This window comes from Mandrillus leucophaeus, unplaced genomic scaffold (genome assembly GCF_000951045.1).
Source record: "Mandrillus leucophaeus isolate KB7577 unplaced genomic scaffold, Mleu.le_1.0 Scaffold594, whole genome shotgun sequence".
Taxonomy (NCBI): Eukaryota; Metazoa; Chordata; class Mammalia; order Primates; family Cercopithecidae; genus Mandrillus; species Mandrillus leucophaeus.
In genome coordinates, this window is record NW_012106408.1 from 768,634 (window position 1) to 783,672 (window position 15,039).

Here is a 15,039-nt window from a genome sequence, read left to right on the forward strand (position 1 = left end):
TCTCTTCCTCAACAATTTTTGCTTATTTTATAAATTGCATTTTTTGCTTGCTTTTCTGGGTTTTTGTTTGGTTGGTTGCTTGGTTGGTTTAAAATTTTTGCTTTGAAGATGTTGTTTTATTGTTGGTGTCTCCTCCAAGCTAATCATTTTAATTTGCATGCAGTGTGAGCACTAACTAGCAGTAAAATGGTTAGACAGTAGATATCTAGAGAAATAAAAACCTAGAGCCACGGGAATCTAAGACTTATAATTAGACTTTGATATGTATATGTACAACATTGTGTATATAAGAAAGGAAAAGCAATTTTACCTTGTATCCATATAGAGTTAATCTCTCAAACCTATCTTCTCTTTTCTTTAAATGTAACAAATATTTCACTAACAGTAGAACTACTGAAAAAGAGAATTGTCAGTGTTAGGATTGTTTTTACTAATAATTCAACTTCATATGGGGCCACTTAGCCTGGATGCATCAAATGTAAACTATCTGCTTCTTGGCAGTTATCTAGGACAATGTTGCCTCCCATTTTCTTGCCTCTTTATGCATCAGATTACATCGACCCACAAAATCAATAAGCTGGCTGCAGAGGGCAGATCAGATAGTCCCCTGCCAAGCAGTCGGTTGAGAAAGTAGCACCACCATTAATGAGAAATTACTGTGAAACAGACTTTTTGTCATCCTCTTTCCTTCTCTTCAGGACTGTTTGTTTCTCTTTGTTTCATAAATCATATTACATGCCACTCTCTGTCTACACTGTCAGAAATGCATCCAACACATGTTCATTGTCTATCTGTTATGTGTAAGGTAAGGCTAGATGTTCTAGGGCATGCAAAGAACAAAATACATTTTTTCTTAAAGCCAGTGGAGAGATTTCTCATTATTCACTATCATATGTTTCAAATGTGTTTTAAAAATGATTGCTATCATATGTCATATTATAGTCTGATAATTTATTAAGCAGCTTTTTACTATTTGTGTTTACATTGAACTACACATTCTATTTACCATTCCAATAAGTTACTTGACCATCTACCATTTGATATGCAATTTAGAAAGACAGATAAATAGATAGAAGCATAATTATTATGAGCATATATCCGCACACAAAATAGAATTGTATAAAGACAAAGCGTGTGTCCCACAAATGGTGGTTATTCAAAAGATCTCACACACTTTTATAAAATTGATAAATTATTGATGGTAAATCAATTCTTTTGTCACAAATGTTTATATAAAATATATCTATAATATTTATGGTACAGTAATAGTAAAAATCAGACAAATTAACAAAGATTTTAGACAGCTTACATAGAAAGAATCCTTCAATGGCCTCCAGCTCCATCTCTACTCTTCCTCTATCTGTAGAAAAAGGAAAAAGTTTTTTTTAAATGATGAACTGAATTTCTTGATATCGTTTGAACTTTTTAAGATAATTGTATTTATTAATATGTTTGGATATCAGTGACACTTTTCTTAAAAAATAAATATAATCAAAGATATGCCAGCTCCAATATGATTTGGAAAACATGATGATTCTAAGTATTGATTGAAGGTTTGTTAAATATGGAATACAGTGCTGGTAGATTAGGGGTGTAAATGGAAATCAGAAATTAAAGTATGGGATTATTCTTTCAGAAATCATATCATTCTTGGAAGATATAAGAAATATATATTTATATATAATTTGCCAGTGCTGATAATTTTAATTTCACATGATATCATAGGGGTAAGTTCCTAGGAAGTTCATCATAACAGAGAGAATAACTCAGAAAAGATAATGTAGAGTTTACAAATTTTCATCATTGCTGTTGTTTATATACGTTTAGGAATTTTTATACACATTATCAAAATATAGTTTTCTATAAGAGTACTTAAATGATACATGAGCAAATGTTTTCCTACTGAAAGACTCCCTTTGCTATTATGTGAATTATATTATTTATATGGTTACTTTTCACTGAAACTTTAAAGTCACAAACATTTTTGTTAACTAAAAATCATATATTCTCAAATATATTTAAGAAGAAAAACAAGGAATAGAAAATAGAGTAGTTAAGTTAAAGAGAGAATTATTCAGATACATGAGATTTTGAGAACAGTTGACTTACTGCAGCAAATCCAATAAACTTCGCCCAACACATCGTGTCCAAAAATCTTCAAGCTGTGAAGTAACAATAAAGTGCATAATACTGAGTTTGTTTCCCTGGTGGTTATCTCTTCTTTTCATATTCATATCTATAATAGGCCATTTTAAAATAGTCATTGTCACCCTTTTCTCTATAAAATATGAACTTAGTTTTATTTTACTTAGCATCAATTGGTAGGTTTTTTTATGGCCCATTCATCACAATGCTAGAGAGCTAGAATAGATAAATATAGTGTTTCTGTTATTGTTACAAAGTGTCAAAATAAAACATTAAAGTACTTTTTTGCATTTACCAGTGTGACTTCTTATTCAGTATATTTCATGTTTAAAACTAAGTCAACCATTATCTTTCTTTAGATTTTTCAATTCACACATTCTTGTTACCACAAATAAAAGAAAAAGTGAAAAATGATAATATTCACATCTATTTAATTTCCTTTGGTTCCTCGTGTAAATTTTCATTAGCACCAACTACCGTATATGTGAAGCTGCTTTGTCACCTAATTAAAAACTGCAATATGAATATCTGTCAATGGGTAGCCTGATAAGTACGGCACAAAATGCATTTGTGCTCATCTCTCACTGAAAGTTGATTCTTGCAAAGGTGATTAACATGGGAATGTGTACTGAGGACACATATGAAATGCAATGCCCAGACTGTATCCTTGTCAGTTTAGTCCTTAGTGTGTAAGATTCTTAAAATTGTACTCACTGGTGTCTATTAATTCATGTCCTTTATTATTTTGGTAGAATAATCACTATTATTTTGGTGAAAGAATAAGGTTTCTTTCTTTTTTGTTTTTGTTTTTTCTTTTATTTATTTTTTGCTTTTTTTTTCCTATAATTCTCATTATAGGAACCAAAACCACAATATGGAGGAAGTTACAAGGTCAGATTCTTACACATGAACTAATCGATGCTTTTAAGCTCTCAAACTGTCAGGTTAGCTCAGTTCCAGTCTTCACTCCATCACTCCAGAGTCTCACTATCAACAAACATGCCAAACATGATGTGGAGTCCTGCTTTTCTGTGTGACCAGGAGAATGCTCAAAGAGCTGAAGTTTTCTCTCTCCATGCCAATGTCTCCAGGGTTAAAGAAGTGGGAAAGTAAATCACAGAGCACTAATCTTAGATGGTTAATCGCTTTGCTGATTCTGGCTATCAAGACATCCAGCCCCAGCTTAGAAATGATGAAAGTTGATTAGAAATGATGAAATTTGAATAACTGTGACATAAACAAATCTTAAGATCTAGTGGCTTACACACTATAAGTTTTATTAGTATGTGTCTGTTGAAGCAATGAAGGAATGCTGACACAGAGAATTAAAGACTGTAAGAGCAGAATGAGAAATTAGGGACATCTAGCTCAACCTATTCATTGTAGAGAGAAAATGGATGACACACAGTGAAGTGAAATGCCTTGTTCTAAGTCACATGGCTTATTAGGAACAAGTCAGGACAAAAGCCTAGGCTTTCTGACTCCTCCTCCAGGGTAACTTCAACCAAAAGATGGTGGTTTTACAATTGAAAAAGCAAATATACTATTATCATCAACTCTCTATGTCGAATGAAACGTCAGGGATAACTCCTTACTTTAGAAGGAGCTGACAGTTAGTCAACCTATGCTTTTGAAGTACCTACATAATCAAAAGAAAGTTCTTGCCTTCATGGAACTTATAAGCCACAATAACTGCTTGTTATGTGAACAAAATAGTGTTACAATTTTGTCTTGATATTTATTTCTCTTTTTACCACCCTATAACTTATTTATAATTATATTACTGCACTTACCACAAGGTATTGGCTGTCATATACTTGTTCCTGCAAACCTTGAAGAATGAGACATTGTTGGTTCATATTTGCACCCTGGAACCTAGCATAGTACAATAGCCACTGTCTTCAAAATATCATTAAAGAATAACCAAAAGCAAAGGGCTGTATCTACAAAGAACAATAAAAGTGGTACATCTGTTTCTCAGATAGTAAGTTGCGATGTAATGGTAAGTAACCTATAGAAGCAGGTACAAGTCAGTGGGGGAAGCTTTGAATGCTGCCAGTGTAATTTGAATTTGGTAGGCAATTAGGTACAACAAGCTCTAGGCTCTGAAGTTGAGAGTGAAGTGACTTTAAAAAATGTTGGTCAATGAAGATTACACCAGAAGCCTTTTCTCAGGACAGGGAAGAATAGGGAGGTGCTGAAGATAGAACATAGATCTATGAGAAAGGGAAGCCCAGAAGAGCTTCATGGTTGTGAAAAGCAAGACTTTCGAAGTAGGAGTGAGTGAGACTGAGAATAACGAAAGAGTGATCTGTGACTACCCCCATTGCTGAGGAATAGGAGTTCTGTAATAGCACTTTTCACTTTAATTCATTCATCTTTTAGTTTTTTCAGTGAAATTAAGTCAGTATAGTTTTTATCACATCACAGATGAGAGAGGACAGATTTCATTATTATCTTAAATATTTTTTCCTAATCAAAATTTAAATTTATATTTTGCCATGTTATCTTTTTTCTTCCTAACTTAGCAATAGTAAGTTCTATAGCTTTCAGGAATATCTCCTCCACCAAAGATGGCAATAATTTCTCATGATTTTGATTCTTTAATTTATACTGAAGCCACATTTTGATTGTATGAGGCTGTCAGACACTCTGACATCCAAAAATGATGACTTAAGTCTTGGATTGTTTTCCCTGGTAATCAATTGCAAACATGTTCTTGTCAAGTATCAAATTCCCCACACAAACCACTTATTGAGATTCAGTCATAAAAAAATTACTTGCAGATAGCTCCCTTAAAAATAAAGTAAAGCGACAATACTTTCTAAATTAAAATCATCATAAAATATATTTGAGCATTTAATCCAAGTATAATAATGAAAAAGGAAACTGAATTTTTTGTTTGTGCCTTACAGAAACATTTGATAAATTCAATGTCATATATGAGTGAATAGTACTATGTTAGAACAACTGATTCATAAGAGTTTAAAAATATAGTTCATTTTATTGAGTTGGCTTTCTTTTCCCTGCCAGGATATTCATTAAAACATAAATAATAACATAAGGGATTACATTCAAAAGTACACACTCATTAGTTTAAAGATAGAACTGGCCGGGTGCAGCAGCTCACTCCTGTAAACCCAGCACTTTGGGAGACCGAGGCAGGCAGATCACAAAGTCAGGAGTTCGAGACTAACCTGGCCAATATGGTCAAATTCTGTGTCTACTAAAACTACAAAAATTAGCCAGGCCTGGTGGCGTGTGCCTGCGGTCCCAGCTACTTGGGAGGCTGAGGCAGGAGAATCACTTGAATCCGGGAGGTGGAGGTTGCAGTGAGCCGAGATCACGCCATTGTGGGTGACAAAGCAAGACTCTGTCTAAAAAAAAAAAAAAAAAAAAAGAACTACAGAAAGTAAACATGCCACCTTCCCTTGGGGTCAGTTTTACTATGAGACTACTTCATGGGAAAATACCAGTAGTATTAACTTATTTAAATAAACATGAGTATAATATGGTGAAGAATAGATAGACGTTTAGGATAAATTGGAAACACTTTGTTTCTAAAGCAGCACTCTTGAAGCTGTCACTCTGGACAGACACAGAACCACACTCTCCTTCCCATCCAGTCCTACCCCCAGAGGTTGGCATTATAAACCTCTGTAATTCAGGGTACTTGGTAGAAAAGTTTGAGAAATCAGTCTATTAAGTGCTACAGGAGTTCTGTAACGAGTGCGTTTATTATGGATCAGTGTACTCACACAACGAATGCTTTCCCAAGAAGTTGAGGGACTGCATGGATTTTACATGGAGAACAAGGAGAGTTCAAGCCTTCATAAAGATGTCTCTCAGTTTTTCCATAAAGATTTGTCGATTGGAGCACTGAGAATAAGCACCCTTAATCTATTAAACTTCCTCATCAATGTACATGGATTATGTTAGGCTTAAATGATATTGAAAGACAAAACTTGAAAGTCACAACCCTGTACAATGCAACTTGGAAAAGGCATTTTACAGATATACACAGGGCAAGACTCAATAACCAGAAAAAATTTAGAAACAACACAGCCCAATTGGAAAGGAAAAATATGTTTTAAAAGATGCCTTTTATAGCATTCTTCTTTAAACAGTCGAGAATAGCAAAAGGGAAATGAAAAGCAAACCAATGGCCTCTGAAATGTTTGTAATTAGTAAAATAATCCTTCTATCATGAGCACTGCACATTTTTAAAGTTTCATATATTAAGGTCTAGAAATGTCCTAGTTATCTAGAATAGGCACATGACCTGGATGGGATAATCAATCTTGAATTGATAATTCCATGGTGTCCTTGCCAGTGAAGGATGTGGAGAATAGTGAGCAAAGCAAATTTTTAGTAGCAAAAAGGCAATGTAGACTTTGAGTAACTAGATATAATAAGAACAAAAGTTATTTTAACGTATTCTATACAAATATGGAATTATAATAAGGTAAATGGTATGACATTCTTTCAATCCATGTTCTTTTTAGCTTGATTGCAAATTTGCAGTTTTTACTTATTTGGAGGGAAATATCCAAGGATGCTTCTGCCCTTGTAAGGAACATAATTTCATCAGATTTTACTGCCCTTTCTAAGTCTTGTTCATTGCTTCAGGAAATCTTCTGCCTGCTTGTTTATGTTTACTTAAATGTAAATTTACCTTATATATTCTACATAGAAAAACCACGTGCATCACCTGTACCTGTGTGACAGCTGAGTTACATGCATTTTCACTAGACTGGCACTGTAACCATAGACTGCCTAAAGCAATTGCAACTGAATTTCTTTTTTGAAATTTAAATATATCTACAGTGCTAGATACTTAAACCAGTAAATATCTATTGCAGTTTCAGTTATACAGGGAACAATCGGATTGCAGAATGAAAAGGGAAATAATTGCTTTCTAATTTTCTGACTTAAAAATTAAAACAATAGAAATAGAGCAAAGTAAGAAAGTGCAATTAAATGCTTAGCTTTTTTGGGAGAAGATCCTTTACCCTTCATAATCATTGTCAAAAACTTCACATGTACATGTGTGCGTGCATACACACACATAATTTAATTGCAGAGACAATGCCAGATTTGGATTCTAAATCTGAAACTACCTTGCTGTGTGACCTTCAGCAGGGCCTAAATAAAACACCTTGCATCTCAGCTTTCTCAACTATCAAGAAGGGATAATAAAATCTGTCTTGCCAGGTTGCTTTGAAGATTAGAAATAATCTACGTCAATCAAGTGTCTGGAATATAGAAGGTGATCAATAAAAGTTAGACATTATGTTTGCTGGTATTCAGATTTTCATACAGTATAAGAAAAGTCAGAGTAGGAAAAGTCTGAACAAACATTTCCAGAAAATAGAAAATACAAACATCCATTAATAAAATTTTGATTAACAGACAAAAGGAAAAATATGCCAGGAAGAGAGGTGAAAACAGAAATGGGCATCTGGAAATCCCTAAAATTGCATAATATAGAAGGAGTGTAGTTACAAAGAAAGACAATCTGCCTAGATTGAGGAACACACCGATAGGAAAACCTGAAGTAATGTAAATTAAGTTGTTAGTAATAAAAATATTTGGAACAGCATGTATTGTAACAGCTTAGCATCCCAACTTTCTGGGAAAGTATAAATAGATATTAACTAGTGGATTCATCCTCTTCCCCAAAAAAATATGCTTATCCATATTCTCTCTGTGTGTTGGAGACAACGACAACTCTTTTCAAGTCTTACATTAAATCTGCTTATTTCTGTGAACATTTTATTTCACCTGTTTTGCAAGCAGAAATCAGAATGCCAAAGACATGTGCACTGCAATAAAGAAGATAAGTGGCCAAGTTGAACATATAGAACCGAGAAAGAACCCACAAATAAGACTTTGACTTTCAACAGCGGCACTGAATAATCAACTAGCCCACTCTTCTACCTTTGCTAAGCATAAAGAAATCTTCATTTGAGCAAATGAAGTGAACACCTACTCTGAGATTTGCTCTGCTGGGTTATATGTGGGGAAATTCAGGAAGTATAGGTTGAGAACCACCTTCCTATTGCTTTGTATCTAAAAATGCAATTCAGAAATGAAGTTCTTTATAAATCAAGTAGTTATATAATAATATGAGAGAAATAATGTTTAAGTTCTAAAGTGATGGTGTACTCACTAACTAGCTTCTGGGACTGCCATGAAAGAAAGCACTGGCGATTATGTATGGTTTGTTGTAGGAGTTTTAGATGCTAAATGTCTATACAGTTAACATGTTTGTTTTCAAACATATATCAAAATTAGTCTATGCTGATTGCTAAATGTTTACTGTGCCTGTCCTAAGTCAGTCATTCTACAAATATTCCTTCAGTGTTTCTTAAATATTGGGTTGTAGCAATAAAGAAGACAGAGGCCTCACCTTCAGAGAACTTACATTCTAGTTGAGAGAGAATTATCATAAACTATAACTATACTTATATATATATAATTATTACAAACATATACACAAAGAAAATAATTTTAACTACTGACATGTAGCAAAGAAAATATGACAGGAAACTCAGAAAGAGACAAGAGTGGGAAGAAGCTTTGACTATCATCATCAGGGAAGGCCACTTTCATGAGTTGATATTTGTGTTGAGATCTGAATGGTAAGCAGTGCTGAAACTATTGGCTTTATGAGTTACAGGAACCAGGTAGCAAGCATACACAGAAATGTGTTAAATTAAAATTGTATAATGGTTTTCGGGTCATCTAGTAGGGCAACCTATATCCTCAAGTCGGCTAAGGGTACTCCAAGCTATTTCTCTACAAAGTAACTCACAGATGCCAGAAGTCTAGTGATCTGACTGTGTCAGGTAAAACTTATCCTGTGGACAGACAGCCACGCATGGTGCTGGTACATTCTGATAATGGACTAAGAAGTCTGCTCTCAAGATGAACACCTGTAGCAAAGCAATTCATCAGTGAGATTTACTCTTTCTCTTGCTCCAATTGCCTAACTAATCTTGCCTAAATAATCCGGATAATAAGAAAGGAAGGGCAAATGTGGAATCAAATAATAATTACTCTTATATACAGCATTATTTAACCATTTTAAATAACATATAATGCTGTCAACAACCACATGAGATAAATATTATCAATAATTATGTTATAAATAAGGAACTGAGATCCAGAGAATTTGGGAAAATTGCTTAATGCACAGGCAGTCTCCCTCATGAGTTCAAGCTCTTAATGACTGCACTACGCTACCCCTCTAAAATAAATAGGGAAGGTTTATGGTAGATATTAGCTTAAGCTAGAAATGTAGGCAAAGTTTTGGGGAAAAATATGAGCATCACATGGAGAAATAATTCAATAATTAGGGTACAAACATGAGAATTTCTACAGTAGTGAATACAGTATAACTGAAGCATTAAATTGATGTTGGCAATTATTAACCCAGAATAGTGCTACTCAAAATGTGGTCCATGAATAGCCTGTTTGGATTATGTTGTTGCTGATTCACTATGAGACAAGAAGCTGGTGCCAGAGTAGAAATCAGCTATATCACTAAGCACACCAGTTGCTTTCCTTGAAATTTTGTTTTTATCTTGTAACAGAATGTTCTTTTTGAAACAAGCAGTGCATTGATTCACGTTCTTGCACAAGCTCCTTCTCATAAACAAGTACTTTGAAACACAATGAGCTAGCATATAGGTGATGTTGCTGCAATTATGCCATTCAAAATATATTGGCTAAATAAGATGAAAATGTATTTCTCACTCATGTAACTGTCCAGAAGTAAGCAGGTAATCTAGGAGCTGCAGACAGTTCCACTCCACATGATCACCCAGGGCCTCAGACTGATAGGCTCTTCAATATATGGCTTCCACTTGAGGTCAAGTTACATGCTACAATCTAGCCATTTTACAACTGGTGGTAAGTTGGAAGGGAGAAATCCAGGGAGTGTGGCTTTATCTTTGAGGGTACTTCATATTATTTTGGCTCACTTTCCATTGGACTGAAATTAATATGAAGAAAGCTACATTGAAGAAAGAGTGTGACATATACTCTCTAGCTGGGAATCTGTATAATAAGCTAAATAGAGGATGTTTCATTGTCAATTGAAGAAATAAAGAATAGATAGTTCAGCCTTCTGTTCCACAGTGAAAAATATGGTTAGTTGCACTAAAACTACACCATATGGAGTATATGAGATGGAACACTGAATAAAAAGATGGCAGAAAATGGAGATACCAGTTAAAACAAAATTTCAGTTATGTAAATTAAATAAGGAATGTCAAGTTTACTGGCTTGTAATTAATTCCTTTTATCACAGTTTCCATAGATGCATTTGTAGAAAAATCCAGGATCTGTAACCTAATTTTTTCCAAGGTAAATTCTAACATAATATGGTTGTCACTATACATTACTGGTCCTTTTATATTGTACTTCAGCCTTGTTCCAATGAGAGCAGGGATAGAAATGTATTTGAGTCAAGAGTATCTTTTAATTTATAGAGTATGAATATGAATAGCCATTGTCATAAGTAGTGTTCTCTAGAAGCAGAATGTGAGATAGAGATTCCATTGCAAATGATTTAAGAAATGCTTTCAGGAAAAACCTACAAGGGAAAATGTGGAACTGAAAAGAAGGGAAAAGAGCTGAGCAAGGATGTCATCTCTGGTAAAGCCTAGCCTTACCTGATCTGCAGGGAGCAAACTAGTCACAGGCAAATTGTCTCACCTTGAGGCAAGCAGGTCAGTCTTCTGTACCCCTGCATCCACTGGAGGTGGGCCATCCCCTGAGAGTGAGAGGAGATGCAGAGTTTGATTTGCAGTCAGGTGGCTTCTATTAGCCAGGGAGAATTCTTAATCCCCCAGCTGGGGGCAATAGGCAATAGCAGCTGGCAAAGTTCAGAGAAGGAGTGGAGAGTTTGCACTAGTTTGAAAAGAGGATGCTTTCAGAGAAAAGAGCATCCACCACACTCTATTCTACAATGCACAGTTTCATTTGTTATGTTCAGTCCATCCAGACACATTTTTTCTCATGATTCTATAAACTTCATGCCTGGGGAAATTTATAAGAGGAGAATTATTGTGAGAAACTATAACACAATTGCTGCTTTTGGTTCCAAAGGTGAAATCGGTGATTATTTTCTCCCATTTTGTCTCCTTTTCTGTATTTCCCCACCTTTGGCTAGCATTTCTGCTAGCCTAGAAGAAATACTGGGTAGGTCAGATAGTCTTAGGAATGGAGGAAGTAGCAGCAGTGGTCGTATGTCTCACTAACTCTCCTCTTGTAAATTTCTTCAGGAGAAAGGCTGCATTTAGATAAAGATAAGGAGTACACTGTGGTAGTCTGTTCTGGCACCCCCATGTGGCACTTACCAGACAGTGATTGTCATACTTTCCCATTTACAGTTATAACTGGATGTAGAAGTACCAACAAGCATGATGTAGGTGAATCATGCCCTTTTCATTATCAAAGCGTCCAATATAATCAATGTTTCACTAATTGGCAGGAAAATGCTATTTCTGAGATTTGAAAGTATTTGCTGTTACTGTCAGCTCAGATATTTAGCAGTGGCTGTAACTACAACAGACACAGGGGAAAGAGGTCCATGCATGGCTTTCACCTGTGCTGCCATGGTTATTCTATTCATGAGCCATTTGCATTAGCTCTGGGTTAGTTGACAACAGAGGTTAGGCAACATGTAGGAATGTTGTAACCTGGCTGAATCATACTGCTCTCCTGGTTGTCAATGCCTCTTCTACATAAAATGCTCTCTGGTGTACATTAATGTATAATGCAAAGATTATCACACATTTTGAACACTATCATAGGTCCATCCACATGCCTCTTTCTTAGAACTTCCTATCTTAATTTTCCTAGCTTGTTCCTTCAAGTTGTCTGGCCTGTCCATTCTATGCCATTTATTCATCTCTGCTCATTAGTCTGTCATATCCTTACCTTTGGCTATGAGTCTATCAACAAAAAAGCAGATGACTAGGTACACTGCCCACAACTCTGACAACTGAGAGTTCCATTACCTAGCAATTTTTAGAAACCCCTCTGAATGGAACTGTAGTGCCACCAAAGTCCATTTTTGTCTTCTACTAACATAGAAGTACCAACATACTGCAAACCAAGCCTGGGTTTCTCCTCTTTATCAGCAGCTTATAGGAACCCTTCATGAAACTAAAAATGAGCTGATGGAGAAGCATCAGTGCAACAGTGACAGGTGACATAGAGTCATGGGCCACTGATTTGTAAGTGGCCCCTGGATCAGCCTTTCCCATCTTCAAATGAATTGTTGCTGGACATACCTGAACTTATTATTTGATGGGTCTATCACTATTCAGTTCATGGTGGGTAGTTATGGCCACTTGATCACATTAATGACTCATGACAAACACTCTCTTCCATAGAACTCTCTTCTTGTATACAGCAGTATACAAGAGTTATGGTTTGCAAAATATGATTCAGATAGTATGCTTTGCTACAGAACCTTAGAAGTGTACATTGTGATTCTTTTCAAGTACTTGCCAGATATTCCACATGGCATCCATTTATATCACTGATGCCATAGTATCATGAATCTTCTGGCATATAAAGCCCAAGTGTGAGGGTGGCTTGTACTTCAGCCTTACCTACTGCATACCCCTTTCTTGCTCTAGGCCCCATCCTAAACTTGAAGCTATCTATATCACTCAATAAATGCACGGAAAAATATTTCCTAGCACTGTGCTACCTCTTAGCAGTAGGAGTTGCAATGTACAACTTACACTTTGCTATGAACAGGATGTCCCAGTGTGCTCAAGATGTCCGGACCCCTGAAAGCTTAAAAGGTGGCAGGCTCCTAAAACTTTGTATGTTTGTCTTCCATCCTCTGAGGTGCATGTGTTTTATCAAGGCAGCCAGAGTAATTGCCACTTATTTGTCAGGTCCAAATACCATGTCATCAATATAGTGGGCCAGTGTTAGGTTCTACAGAACGCCAGGGTGATACCGGTCCCTTTAGTCTACATAGTGATACTGGGAAGAATCAGCCTAAGCATTTCTTAATGGATCTCCTATTTTAATTGGATAAAATTATATTCTGTGCTAGAATAAAATGATATTGAGAAGTCTATGATTTTGCAGCACCTATATTTGACAAAATGGTTAAAAGAATCATAATTAGAGAAAACTCACTTGACAAGTGTTATATTTAAAAGTATTTGTCAAAGAAAAACACTGTTAACAGAAAATAATTGTGAAAATACCTGGTATCTAATATTTAGACATTTTAATATTTAAAAAATTAGAATTGAAAATTAGCTTATCGTCCAGGCACAGTGGCTCATGCTCATCCCAGCACTTTGCAAGGCCGAGGTCAGAGAATCATTTGAGGCCAGGAGTTCCAGACCAGCCTCAGCAACATGGGAAAACCCCATCTCTACTAAAAAAAAATAAAAAATTAGCCAGGCATGGTGGTGCATGCCTGTAGTCTCAGATGCTCCGGAGGGTGAGGCACGAGAATCGCTTGAACCTGAGAAGAGAAGGTTGCAGTGAGTCAAGATGGCACCACTGCACTCCAGCCTGGCTGCCAGAGCAAGACTGCATCGAAAACAAAAAAAAAAAGGAGGGAAGGGAAGGGAAGGAGCTTATCTGAACTCTCCCTCCAGTTAAAAATACAGTGGCTTACAGAGAAGAGTAATTTGAGTATCAGCATTTTCACATTTATTAACTATGAAATGCAGCTTTGAGAAGGATTGCAGACAATTTTATACAAAAGCAAAACATAATAATATATTGAAAACAATCATTCTTCAGAAGAACTTTGGCAACATAGTATTAAAGAAAGATGTATCTAAAGAATTGATCAATACTACCAATGGCACTCTTCACAGAAATACAAAAAATAATCCTAAAATTAACATGGAACCACAGTGGACCCAGAATAGCCAAAGCCATCCTAAGCAAAAAGTACAAAATAGGAAGAATCACATTATTTTACTTCAAATTATACTACAGAGCTGTAGGAACCAAAATGCATGGTACTGGCATGCAAATAGACACATAGACCAATGAAACAGAATAGAGAATCCAGAAACAAACCCATACTTCTACAGTGAACTCATTTTCACCAAAGATGCCAAGAACATACACTGGAGAAAAGATAGATTCTTCAGTAACCAGTACTGGAAAAACTGGATAGCCGTATGCAGAAGAATGAAACTAGACCCCTATCTCTTGCCATACACAAAATAAAATTAAAATGGATTAAAGACTTACAACTAAGATCTCAAACTATAAAACTACTAATACAAAACATTGGGGAAACTCCCCAAGACATTGATCTGGGCAAAGATTTCTTAAGCAATATCCCACAAGTCCATGCCAAAGCAAAAATGGGCAAATGGGATCACATCAAGTTGAAAGGCTGCACAGCAAAAGAAACAATAAAGTTTAGAGACAACCCAAAGATTGTGGTAAAATATTTGCAATGACCCATCTGATAACGGATTTTTAACCAGAATATATAAGGGACTCAAACAACTCTACAGGAAAAAAAAAAATCTAATAATCTGATTTAAAAATGGGCAAAGGATCTGAATAGACGTTTCTCAAAAGAAGACATATAAATGGCAAATTAGTATATGAAAAGGGTCTCAACATCATTGATCATCAGAGAAATGCAAACCAAAACTACAATGAGGTATTATCTCACCCCGCTTAAAACATATCTTATCCAAAAGACAAGTAATAACAAATGATGGTTAAGATGTAGAGAAAAGGGAACACTTGGAAACTGTTGGTGGGAATGTAAATTAGTACAGCCACTATGGAGAACAGATGTAAATTAGTACATCAGTTAGTAAATTAGTACAAGAGAACTAAAGTAAATTAGTACAGCCTCTATGGAGGTTC

At 35.5% G+C, this 15,039-nt stretch overlaps 1 protein-coding gene across 1 annotated transcript in view; it reads left to right on the forward strand.

Moving 5' to 3' along the window:
* Window positions 1-15,039, forward strand: part of NDST4 (N-deacetylase/N-sulfotransferase (heparan glucosaminyl) 4) — a 312,690-nt gene that overhangs the window by 270,830 nt on the left and 26,821 nt on the right. The window lies entirely within an intron of this gene.